At 41.8% G+C, this 13,962-nt stretch overlaps 1 pseudogene; it reads left to right on the top strand.

Annotated features, from left to right (window-relative positions):
* Nucleotides 1-12,592: 12,592 nt before the first annotated feature.
* LOC103727267 lies at nt 12,593-13,227 on the top strand (annotated as a pseudogene).
* The last annotated feature ends 735 nt before the right edge of the window (nt 13,228-13,962 follow it).

Raw genomic sequence — 13,962 nt, forward strand, 5'->3', positions numbered from 1 at the left:
TCTCTCTCTGTCTTATTGAGATAAGGTCTCCCTATAGCCCCAACTGGCCAGGCTGGCCTCAATCTCACAGAGATCTGCCTGCCTCTGCCTCCTGCCTCCTGAGTGCTGGGATTAAAGGCATGCAGTTCCATGCTTGGCCCCTCTTTACTTCTTAATACTTAATTTCCTTAGCTCTAAGAACTATGAACTATATTTCCCAACAGTACACAAGCGCCTCTGCCTCTGCCCCTTATTCAAGGCATCACTGAAGTGCACATTGTCTTTACAGCATGCAACACCAAGACTGCTCTCAAGTCATTGTTTCTGTTACTACAGTTAGCTCCCTCCTAAACAGTAGTGGGGAACATAAATCCAAGTGTTATAATAACTATAAAGGCCTGTTAAGAGGAAATTCTTGGTCAAGAGAATAAAGTTTCTGGCCTGAATAGAGACTTAAAATTCCAGTTGGGCAAAATCATATTCCTGCCCAAGGGACCACCCCTAGGAAGGCAGTTTCACCTTAAGCCATGCTAAGGAATAGGCAGAATAATCAGTGCTTTAATGAGATCATGTACTTTTTCCTGTCCAGAATTCCTGCCCCTAGTGTGGTACCTTACAGGGCTGTAGACATGCAGCTTCCTCAGTGTGCAATGCCTTTGGAGGCCAGAAGAGGTCTTGGACCCCCTAGAACTAGAGTTATGGAAAGTGGCTAGCTGCCATGTGGGTACTGGGACCTGAACCTGGGTCCTCTGCAAGAGCAGCCATTGTTCTTAACTGCTGAGCCATCTCTCCAGCCCTAGAAGCCTACATTTAAAAAGGATCCATCAGCACATTGGGAATTCAGATAAACAGGAAGTAGCACAAGGAAATCAATTTGGGAACTAGATAAGGAAGTTGATAAAGTGGTTGAAAAGATTAGTCATGTGGAGAAGAAACTCAAAACTATGGAAGAAAAGTTCAGCGAGGAGATCAGACTGTTAAGAAAAAAACAGGGGGGACAAGGAAGTGAATAATCCTCAGGGAAAGAAGGAGCAGTTTAGCTTCTGAAACTTCATCTTTCTTTTCTTTAGAACTTTTCCTTTTAGTCTTTCTTGGAAAAAAATAGGCAAAACAGATCAAGGTCTATTCTTGATTGGAAGATATCTGGCTGTGTTTGTAAGAGATATACAAAAATAGAAATGAGGTTTGGTTCTAGGTGTTTAGGGAAGGCTGCAGATGTCATTACAAACCCCCAAGATACAGTGTTCTTAAGACTGACTTTGGAGCTATCAGAGATAATTTGAAGAGGGCTCAGTCTTCAGAACAGTCCTGCAGTCTTGACAGAAATCTAAAATCTTCCCAAACCCCTATCTATCCTTTATCTTTACCTTGGGAGAAACTGACCTATGAAATGAGAAGATTTGGGGAACTTGGAAGACAGCTCTCCTCTCACCCTAACTATAAGAAGCAGGATCTCCATAGACCAATAATTTGCCTTTTTATAAATCTGTAAATAAATGGAATGTTTTTGAGGCTACGATTATGTCAGATTTAGCATTTTCTTTTATATATTAAATATATATCTTTCATTTCTGCTTTTGAAAGTGATTTTTGTTTAGAAATAAGAAGTTTGGCAGCTGAAAGACAAAACATGTAAACCTGAAACAAATCAGTTATACTAATTAAAGGGAAAAAAAAAAAAAAAACCGGGGACACAAGATGGTGGGTGAAACAACCAAAGTCTCTAGGGAATAATCTGGGAAAGTTGAAAAAAAAGCTATCAGAAGAGCAATAGATACTCTAAAGAGCTGGAAAAAAGACCTTGCACAGGGCAGCAGCAACACTGGCAGAAGTATCTCCCCTTGGTGCTAGGTGCTCAGCACTGGCAACCGACAGCAGGAGCAAGACACCATTTCCATCAGACTTCTGTTGCTGTGGCAGCTCTGAAGTCCAAGACCTTCCATACAGCACACTATGAGGGAACTCAGACCAAGTGTCATGTCCTATATGCTGAAATCTGACAAACAGAATACTGCTACACTGTGGGAAAGAAACTTTGAATCAAGGGCTGAAGAAGTGGCTCAGCAGTTTAGAACACTTGTTGCTCTTTTTGAGGATCCAGGGTTCTGGTTCCCAATACCCACACATCCCCTCATAACCATTTAAAATTCCAGTCCAGGGATCAGACACTCTCTTCTGGCTTCCAGAGACACCAGACATGTACAAGATGCACATACATGCATGCAGGCTTATGCTTATACACATATAATAAAAATAAATAAATAGGGGCTGGAGAGATGGTTCAGCGGTTAAGAGCACTGACTGCTCTTGCTGAGGACCTGGGTTCAATTCTCAGCATCCACATGGCAGCTACGAACCATCCTTAACTCCAGTTCCAGGGAAATCCAAAGCCCTCTTCTGACCTCTGCGGCATTGCACGACACGGGTGCACTCACATACAGGCAGGCAATACACTCATACACATAAAATAAAAATACTAAAATTTTAAAAAATAAATAGTTTAAAAAGAAAGAAATCTTGAATCAAATCTGCACAGCATTCACTGAGCCAAAAATCTTGTGGGAACCAAATTATACATGGGAACTTTCACAGAGACTCCAAGCAGCATATAGGATACTGGCAAAAGCTACATAGGGATAAGGCCAGCATTTACAATGGGAGCCCTGAAGGAGTTTGCAGAATAGTGATGAAGACTGAGACTTGTCTATGAAGCACTGTGCATTGTTGGACAATTTTGGTAATCTGAGCATCCAAAGGAAGATTCAGAGGGGAGAATGGAACCAAATATCGCAGACTCTGGATAGCCAAAGCAAACCTAAGTAAAAAGAATAATGCTGAAGATATTACTATGCTTGATTTTAAGTTATACTGCAGAGGCATAATAATAAAAACAGTATGGTATTGGCACAAAAACAGACACATAGATCAAAGCCCACATAGCTACAGCCATCAGATTATTGACAAAGATACCAAAACTACACATTGGAGAAAAAACAACCTTTTCAGGAAATGGTGGTGGGAAAACTGGATTTTTATGTGTAGAAGAATGAAACTAGATCCTCATATCTCACCATGAATAGGAAAATAGAAATCAAGCCTGGTGTGGTAGCACATGCCTTTAATCCCAGCGCTTGTGAGGCAGAGGCAGGCAGCTCTCTGTGAGTTCAAGGCCAGCCTGACTTGCATAGCGAGTTCTAGACCAGCTGGAGCTATAGGGAGACCCCATTTCAAAAACAGAAAAAGAAAAGAAAAGAAAGAAAACAAAAGAAAAAAGAAAAGAAAAGAAAGAGAAAGAAAGAAATCAACTCCAAGTGGATTTTTAAAAAGCTGATATTACAAGACCTTAAATTCTGAAATTACTAAAGGAAACAGAAGGGAGAACACTTCAAGATACAGGCACAGGCAAAGACTGTCTGAATAGGATTCCAGTTGCTTAGGATAAAAGGCCAAATCAACAAATGGGACCTAACTTCAGTCAAGTGAAGAGACAGTCTACAGGACAGGAGAAAATCTTTTCCAGCTGTCCATCAGACAGGGGATTAATATCCAAAGAACTCGAGAAACTAAACAACAAGGAAACAAACCCAATTTTTTAAAAAAAATGGGCTAAGAAACTCAACAGAGAGTTCTCAAAAGAAATACAAATGGCAAATAAACATTTAAAAATTGTTCATCATCATTTGACATCAAGGAAATACAAGTTAAAACTACTTTGAGATTCTATCTTACCCCAGTCAGAATAGCTATCATCAAGAAACAAATGCAAGCCAGGTGTGGTGGCACATGACTTTAATCCTAGCATTTGGGAGGTAGGCAGATAGATCTATGAGACTAAGGCCAGCCTGGTCTATGTAGTGAGTTCCAGGCCAGTTGGGGCTACAGGAGACTTTGTCTCAAAAAGACCAAAAACGAAATAAAAATAAAACAAACAAATAAAAGAAACAAATGACGGTTGAGGCTGTAGAGAAAAGGAAACCCTTATCCACTATTGGTGGGAGTTAAACTGGTGCAGCCAGTATGGAAATCAGTGTGGAAGTTTCTCAAAACTACCATATTCCCCAGCTATGCCACTCAGAGTATATACCCAAAGGCAGCCTGCCATAGAAACTTGAATGTCCATGTTTATTGCTGTTCTATTCATAGGAACAAGGAAATGGAATCAGCTTAAGAGTTTATTAATAGATGAATGGATAATGAAAATGTGATATAGACAGTTGCTATTGCTGTTAGTTGCCCACCAGAACTAGGTAAAGAGTCTATTGTTGAAGACACAATATGCCTTGGTAGCAATACATGGAGAAATCAAGCTAGAACTGAGCTGGAAGCTTCCTCTCTGTTGGCTAGCCCTCACAGAGCCGGAAGGCACTGCTGGGGGGGTGGGGGGGGACTGTCATCAACAGTCTTACCAGCTGTGGATGCTATGTACTGACTGGTCAGGCAAGATGAGCCCACTGGTGTAATAGTGGTGAGTCTGTTATGGGGCAACCAACCAATTTCTGATTTGATTTGTGCCATACTCCAAAGGAGGGAATTATCATCTGCTACTGTAAGCCTAGTCAAAAACCCATGGCAGGGGAGTCATAGACCATAGTGGGGAAGTTATTGCTCTTATTTTACTGAATAGACATGATATTCTCATCAAATTGCTTTCTAGATAACATGTTTATGCCCATATATTAGTGCTTCTGTCAGCTTTGGTCAGAGAAGTATCTTTTTATAGTGGTCAGTGTTGATGACAGAGATACATAACTAGGTGGTCAAAGTACTGAGAATAAATGACTGTTGAATACCCAGCCATGAATGCAACATTTATATTACCCTTTCCAAAGCTCAGGAAACATCATGGGCAAAGGGGCAAAAAGAATGTAAGAGCTGGAGAAAAGGGGAGGGGGTGATATGGAATGCTAACTGCCAGGCATGTACAGCTTCTGTACTCTTGAATTCACAGTAGCTCTGACCTCAGCCCCGACTGGTGACATTCTCTAACATTGGCTCCTGGTTTCCATGCTTCCCTCTCTATACTAGCCCCAATGTTCCCTGTCTCTGTGCTTAACTTCTGCTGGATTCTCTGGGTTCACCTAGCTGACCTGATGATGCCCTGGTAGAGACCATTTGTCTCCGCTCTGCCTCAAAGGCTCACTTGCCGAGGCCAGGGCATACTTGACCCACTTTCTTCTCTACCTTGCATTTACATCTGGCTGCCCACTCTACATAGCCCCGTCACCATCTTCTATCACTCTGGTGCCAGCAGTGTGACAGTGTGAGAAGCCCACAGCAAGACGAGCTAATAAAAATCAACAGGTGAGACATTTTAAGAAATGGCATTGGTCAAACCTTGATATGACTCCTCCCAGCAGAGAGCAAGATGATTCTCTGTGAGAGCAGGTTCCCAGGAAGGAGTCACTAAGATCCATTGATGTATTGTCCTGGAGGCTGAAGCCCTATGGGATGGCCATTTTATAAAACATTTCTTTAAATCCACATTAAAGCTGTACAGAACAGACATAAACACAGCAGAAGCCAATTAAGAGGTAACAATGGCAATAGTGATAATGTGACTTTTGTGGGCCAGGGTAGCATATGTCAGAGGCCTTGCTCTGCACTTGGGTCCATCATATAGAATCCTCATGTGAACCACGTGAAGCAAAGCTGAGTCTTTTGGTTAAGTTCTCAGAGTAAATGGAAGCACTGGTTTGTGTAGCCATTTCCTCCAAATTGAAGCACTCCCTTTTGGAGGAAGAGGGAGGCTCATGAGACTCTGAAAGTAAACAAATTCCACAACTCTGAGGAAGCTGTAGCTTACCAAAAGTCACGTGATCCCGCCTCAAAGTCGTAGAAGCAGTAAACAAGTGACCAGCTGGGCAAGTCATGTCGGAAGCTCCAGGATTACAGCTTTCCAGAGCAATGACCCAGGTTGGGGGTGAGGTACTCTGATGTTTCTTTGGTCTGCTGTTGGTGCCCAATCTGAGGTGAGTAGATGTTTCATCTTGTCTCCCCAGGAACCGTCATACAGCAGCTGGACTTCTGGCCCAGGCTTGTCTCTCAGAGTCAGCTTCCTCCAATCTTACCAGGAGCTGGTCCCCAAGTGACTGACACCAATGAAGGACTCACAGCCAAGGGCTTCCCTGGATCAGTCTTGCTCTGCTGCATTGTGTGCTCCTGTGGCATCACTCCCTGGAATATGTTCTAGAAGTTACCAACACCAAAATCACACAGGATGATTGTTAGAGCTCAACTCACAGAACAGAATAGATATAATCAAGAATTCTGGGAGCTGGAGAGATGGCTCAGTGGTTAAGAGCACTGGCTGCTCTGGCAGAGGACCTGGGTTCAGTTCCCAGCACTCACATGGCAGCTGACGACCATCTGTTAACTCCAGTTCCAGGGGATCTGACACCTTCTTCTGGCCTCTGCAGGCATTGTACACATGTGCACTTACGTACAGGCAAAACACTCATACACATAAAAATAAATAAATTTTAAGAATTCTGAAAATTGTCAATGGGGAAAACTTTACACAGCTTTTCTTTCTCCAGACCTTGATGAAAATGTAGAAACTGGTTTGCTGATTCAGAGAGATCAAACCACTCAAACAGAGTTTCAAGGATCAATGATGGGAGAGCCCCAGCTTCCAGGATCTAGTTCCTGTCAGCTGGATGCAGCTCTGTCATATCTGACCCATGTGACTACAAAAACACAGCTGTTTCCTGTCCCATCCACTTAAAATATATATGTAATTTATTATTTTTATTTTTTATGTGTATGAGTGTATTGCCTGCATGTATGTGAATGCACCCATGTCCTGTAATGCTGTGGAGGTAAGAAAAGGGCATTGGATTCCCTCGGAACTGGAGTTCCACACAGTTGTTAGCTGCCATGTGGATGCTGGGAATTGAACCCCGGGTCCTCTGCAAGATCAGTCAGTACTCTTAACCACTGAGCCATCTCTCCAGCCCCTGTCCCATCCATTTTTGGTGCTCGATTTTCCATCCAAGTCAGCTCTATTTTCAATGACTTTTCTGAACATATCTGACTATCTCTGTTAAGAGTTCTAGCATCATTCATGCTCAAAGATGGGACTTTCAAATGTATGTAAGGAATTAGTTCTCCCTTTGTGAAGGGCACCCAGGTGTCTTCTCACACTGGTGCTTGAAGCAAATCAAGAGGAGGGAATTTTGAAGGACTTGTAAGTACGTAATTATAGGCCCAGAGCAGATGTCCCTGGGATGAGAGGGGGGGAAACAGAGGTTTTATATAAACCCAAACAACAGACAAGGCATTCTCTCCTCATCTCCTCACAAGCAGCCTATGCAGGACTTAGCTCTGGAGCCCACCTGCACCTTTGGCCCCACTTCTGTGGCATGCTGATGCCCTTAGTGTCACCCTTCTGTTACCCTTGAACAAGGTTTTCAACTCTGCAGGCTAAAACCTTTGCTCTCTGAAACTCAAACCCTTTGCTGTGATGAGACATTACCTAGCAAGATATCCTTCACACTGATGACAGCCCATTTTTCTTTCCTGCTGTTTGTGGTACATTCTGTATATTACTTTTCCCCAACTGTTCTTGCTATTTTTCCAGCCATGACTAGCTCCATTGAAAATTTTTCCCTTTGTAAAACTAAATAGCCAAGAGGAAATTAGACTTCACAAATAGAACTAAGTCATTCAGTGTTCCTTTCCAGAAGAAAGGTAGCCATATAATAAGCATCACCTAGTTGTTTTTTTTTTTTTAAGAAAATCAAATTGCTGTTATTTTCCCCCAGAGATTAATACTTATAAAGTGTTATAAATTGGGGATTCTTTTAAAGAATCTATTATCCAATAAGGTGCCAACTCAGAACCAGGAAAATAATCATGAGCGTGGCGTGATGGTCTCCTGAAGTTCAGGCTGGGGTGGTCAGCACTGTGTGACCTAGGGGCTTCTGGTTCCATCTTCCTCTGTTGAGTGTGAATCATCACTGCCTCTTCGGAGAATTTCATAGGGAGTCAGGGATCTTTAAAAGGCACATTCTGAGGTCCACAATAAGTGCTCAAACTTCTTGAAGAAAACTTATTAAAGCATCATTAAAATAAATCTCACTGGCTGTATCTTTCTATGTTTTGTGAATCAAACCTTATTTGTGATGATTATTGTGTATTCAGTTACCACTTGGCTGTTCTAAATTCTTCCTGTCATAAGTAGCAACAAATATCCAATGGAAATCTCTAAGTTTTTGTATTATAGTGGAAAGCTATTCAATGTAGGACCTTTTCTCATTTGGAGTTCTTGAAAATTCAGTTAAATTTGGGCCGGTGAGATGGTTCCGTGGGCAAAAAAGGTACTTGCCATGCAAGCAGCCTGAGTTCATTCCCCAGAACCCACACAATGGTAGAAGAGAACTGACTGCACAAAGTGATTTTCTGACCTCCATATGTGTGCCATGGCATGTGTGCATGTGCAACACGCAAAACAAATTTTTTTAGTGTTTAAGAAAATTTTAACTCAGTTAAATTGAGTCATTATTTTAAAATAATTATTTTAATATGAAAGGAAAGTTTTAAGTTGGTATGAAAAGTTAATTATCAAACCAGACAAGGTGGCACAGGCTTGTAATCCCAACTTCTTGAAAGGCTGAGACAGGAGAATTGCAAGTTCAAAGCCTGACTAGGTAACTTTGCAAGAGTCTGTTTCAAAATATAAACGGAAAACAGATTTGGGCGTAGCTTAGCGATAGACCACTTGCCTAGTATGTACAATTCTTTGTTTGTTTGTTTGTTTTTGATGGGGTCTTCCTAGTCCCAGCCTGACTGGAAGTCACTGTGTGGACCAGGCTGGCCTCAGTCTCGCAGAGATCCACCTGCCTCTGCCTTCTGAGAATAGGTGTTGCTACTTATGAAAGGCACTCACCACCATGCCCAGTGTATAGTATGTACAAATCTGTAGATTCAACCCCCAGTACTGAAAATAAATTACTATCAAATACATAGCAATTCCTAGATTAGGTAATACGTAGAAAGCCTTATAATGGGTTCCTAGATTATTAGATTTCTTATACAAATAATTTCTCTAAAACAAAAACACCATCAAAGAAAGAGATGTAGCCATAAGAATCTCCATTTGTCAAAGAAGTTAATCTTGCCACCCCTGAAGATGGTTTAGGTCCCATCTACTCTTGGTCTAATAATTCTTATTTTTTAAATATTTTATTTATTATTTTTATTTTATGTGCATGCATGTATTGCCTGCATGTAGGTAAGTGCACCCATGTTGTGTAGTGCCCATGGAAGACAGAAGAGGTTGTCGGATCCCTTGGAACTGGAGTTATGGACAGTTGGTAGCTGCGGGTGCTGGGATTCGAATCCTGGTCTTCTGTAAGAACAGTCAGTGTTCTTAAAAGCTGAGCCATCTCTCCAGCCCTAATAATTCTTATTTTAAATGCCTTTTTTTTTAAAAAGACAGGGTCTCACTATGTTGACTAGGCTGGCCTTGAACTCACAGAGACCACTTGCCTCTGCCTCCTGAGTACTAGGATTATAGGTGTGCACCACCATGCCCAGCCTTAAATGACTTTTTAAATTTATTATTTTTATTTTTATGTGTATGAGTGTATTGCCTGCAGGTGTGTTAGTGCACCCTTGTCTCCCAATGATTAGAAGACCTCTCCCAGGAAGACCATCAACCCCATCTCCTTAAATCCCACCACCTCCAACAGTGCTATACTGGGGACCAAGTCTTTAACATATGGGCCCTTGGGGGTACAGTCAAGATCCAAATTATAGCAAATGCCAAACTAAAAAGAGATTCTCCTCAAGACTGTAATGTGGAAAGTATGACTGAATTTGTTCCAACTTTCTGACTCCAGAATGGGATATCAATGTTTTCTAAATGTCTATCTCAACAGATAGATGATAGATAGAAAGACTGATTGATAGCTAAGCATATAGATACATAGAAGGATAATATAAAGAAAGAAAAAGATGAATGGATGAATGGATGATGGATGTATGGATGTAGATGGATGATGGATGATGGATGATAGATGGATGATGGATGGTGGATGAATAGATGGATGGATGGTGGACAGATGATGGATGGATGGATGGATGATGGATGGTGGATGAATAGATGGATGGATGGTGGACAGATGATGGATGGTGGATGAATAGATGGATGGATGGAGGACAGATGATGGATGGATGGATGGATAGATGATGGATGGATGGATGGATGGATGAATGATGGATAAATAGATGATGAATGGATGGATGGATGGATGGATGGATGGATGAATGATGGTTAAATAGATGGTGGATGGATGGATGGTGGATGGATACCATCTCCTACAGGTTCTCTTTCTTTGATGAGCCATCTCTCCAGCCCCGGAATATAACTTTATTTTATTCCCAGATAGAGAAATGTCATTTTGATTTGTAAATTTGGCAAAAGAATAAAGTAGGGAGACTTGTTTTATGATCTAGTTTGTACAATGAATCACAGAATGCTTATTTTAAAAAGAGCTTAAAGAGCTGGGCGTAGTGGCACACTCCTTTAATCCCAGCACTCGGGAGGCAGAGACAGGCAGATCTCTTGGGTTCAAGGCCAGCCCGGTCTACATAGTGAGTTCCAGGACAGCTGGGGCTACAGGGAGACCCTGTCTCAAAAAGACCGAAAAAAAAAAAAAAAAAAAAAAAAGAGCTTAAAGATGCTTTGGAGAATACAAACATCGTTTGGAAAGGATTTTGTTTCACAGAAACTATTTGGAAAGACAAAAGTTATTCAGACATAGGCGTCTTAAAGTGTTTGCTTAGAAAAGAAAACCAGGGCCAATGAGACAGCTCAGTGGGTAAAAGTTTTTGCCATGAAAGCCAGACAACCTGAGTTTGGTCTCCAGAGCCCACTTAAAAAAGCTGGTGTGGTTGTTACAGCTATAATCCCAGCATGTCAATTTCAGCACATGCACAATGGCACACATGTGCCTGTACATTGACAGACACAGAAACAGACAGATGGATACATTAATGATAAAAGTTACAATATAAAAAGAAAGCTAGGAAATTGAAAGTGGTATCTCAAAGTCAAAGTATCCTGCCAGAATTTAATTATTTGAGTGGGTCCTGTTCCAAGCATTGATCTGGAACTGGGGAAGGTATTTTGTCCATAAGCTCTGATTACCACTATGCAGCTTGTAGTTTTGATTTTCTGCCAGAGCAGTGACACCCTGACTTGAGCCAAATGGGAACTTCACTCTCCATATTTCATTTTGTGCAAAATGCTTTTCATCTAAGACAAACTGTAATCCACCGGGAAGAGCGGCTGCTCGGTAGAATTCAGCTGACAGTAGCTTGACCCACTGTATACCATTTCAGCATGTTAATCCTTCGCAGTTCAGGACTTCCCCACATCCCCCACCTTTGTGTGTGTGTGTGTGTGTGTGTGTGTGTGTGTGTGTGTGTGTGCGTGCGTGCATGCGCGCTAGAGATCAAACCCAGGACCTCATGTATGCTACATGGGCACTTCACCACTGAGTATATCCTAGCCCTCTATATTTTTATTTTGACACAAGGTCTCTCTAAGTTTTCCAGGCTTTCTTTTGTATCCTCTGCCTCCTGAGTTCTGGAATTACACCTGGTTTATTAATCACTTTTACCTTCAGTGAAACCCAGGGAAAATAGTATAGTAAGAAAATCTGAGAGAGAAAAGGGGAGACTATGTTCACATAATTTTTTAGTACAGTATATTGTTATAACTGTTCTAGTCTCTTATTCAGCCTCATTTATAAATTAAACTTTGTTATAAGTATGTATGTTTAGGAAAAAACATAGTATACTTAGAATTCTGTACTATCTGAACTCTCTGGCATCTACTTGGGGTCTTGGGCCACATCCCCCATCAATAAAGGGGTGTTAGTGCAGCTTCTTTTTGATTAATATTTTATAAAATAAGATTTTTTTAAGAAAAGGCATAGAAGTATGCATAAACACCAAGAATAAAAGAATCCTCCCAACAGAGATAAGTCCTGCTAGCGTGCTTATTAGCCACCCTTTTTCCCTCTCTGTGCATATGGACACACACTTTCCTAAGAGACAGGCACACAGCTATAAATTAGCCAAGCACTTTCTGTAGAGGATGTTTGTGTGCTAAATATTTGATGGGCCATCAATTAACGCTATTGCCTCGCCTTTTCTGCATGTAAATTTTTAGTTGTATAACCAAGTGTATCGGTTCTTTCCTGCATTTTCAGAGTTTGCAGTTCATAATAACCAATGCTCGCCATGAGATGTTCCTATGGGATGATCCTCAACAAATACAAATCCTTCTTATCGGCCTTATGTCTCTTTTATATACTTAGAAGTATTTTTCTTTGGAATGTGTCCTTCTTTAGGAGGCTTTGAATTATTGTCTTAAGTTTCTCCCATATAAAATGTTCTCGACTAACATATAGAGTTTTTACTGGCCATCCTTCCCAATATAGTTCCTATTGCATCTTGTAGAAGACTTTCTGCATCATCTTTCTTGCCTGAAGATGTCAGAATACTTACAGTAATAAAATTTATAATTTGTGGAGGCTGGAAACATGCAGGTGCGATGTAGAGACCCTGGTGCCTGTCTCTGCTGCGATGGTCAGGCACTAACATGAAGCCTCAGCTTCCAGCCAGAAAGTCCTAAGCCTTATTAAGCTGCTTCGAAGGAAGAGTCCCTTTGGCTACTTGTCTTCTGGACCTGCTACCTGACTACATGGCTGTCATAGATGAGGCCTTGGCAGCCCTGCATGTGAGGCTCCAGTTTCCCCTGCAAGACTTCACCCTGGTCATGGTTTCTTCCTGGTCTTGGTGATGAAGCAGATCACATTGGCTTACAAGGAGCATTGGAGGCCACCAGTTTGGGAAGAGAGGAGGGCTCTGCTGGGAACAGTGAATGGTGGGCCTCTGCACCAGCTGGCCCAGTCTTTGCTGGATGGTGTGGCTGGCACCTTCCTGTATATCACCTTCCTGGAGATCTCCTAGGTAAGTGGAGCTCCAGCAGCTCCCTCAGCCCTGAGTGCCTGTGTACTGGTCTTCTCCCTAGCTCCGTACTTGGTGTTTGAGGGCCTGGCTGTGGCGTTGCAGAGGGACCGGGCTCAAGCAATGGAGCTCGGCTTAGCTTTGCTGCCCTACAAGGGTATCCTGGCAATTAGCCTGTCTCTGCAGCTGCTCCAGAGCCACCTAGGGGTGCCGGTAGTAGCTGGTTGTGGGATCCTCTTCTCATGTATGACACCTATGCCTAGATAATAAACATTGAGCTGCCAAAACTTTTTATACCTGAGTCCTATGGGGGGAGGGAAACCCCAACCCCCAGGATTATTTTGGGGGAGGGAGGGGTGTGTATAGGGCCATATTCTTTAGAATCTATTTTACTAACTGACCTGTTTTGGGACATGTTACCCAAATAAAAGACATTTTTATTAAAAAAATTATGCTTTAAAAGGAGAGGGGAGAGGCTGGAGGTGCAGCTCAGTGACAGACATTGCGCTGGGCAAAGGCATGGGTTTGATCCGATCAACCACTCAATCAAGGAAACTGCAGCATGTATTCATATTATTTCTTTTTTAAATTTTTATTTATTTGTTTTTATTTTATGTGTATGAATGTTTGGCCTGCATGTATGTAAGTGTACCATGTGTGTGCAGTGCCCGTGGAGATGAGAAGAGGGTGTTAGATCCTCTGGAACTGGGGTTATAGATAGTTGTTAGTCACCATGTAAGTGCTGGAAACCAAACCTGGGTCTTCTGCAAGAGCTGCCAGTGCTCTTAACTTCTGAGCCATCTCTCCAGCCCCTATTCATGTTATTTCTAACCTACCTTTTCCACTTAGTAACATATTAATGACATTTCCTCATGTTTCCCAGTAATCTTCTTCATCACTTTGTTAGTTCCAACCCACATTCTTGGTGTGCACCAAGCAGCATGCCTAACTGTATTAGGAAGTAAAATTTTGTTGAAGAACGCTGACCTAATTCAATGTTGA

This window comes from Nannospalax galili, unplaced genomic scaffold (genome assembly GCF_000622305.1).
Source record: "Nannospalax galili isolate Female #2095 unplaced genomic scaffold, S.galili_v1.0 scaffold768, whole genome shotgun sequence".
Lineage (NCBI taxonomy): Eukaryota > Metazoa > Chordata > Mammalia > Rodentia > Spalacidae > Nannospalax > Nannospalax galili.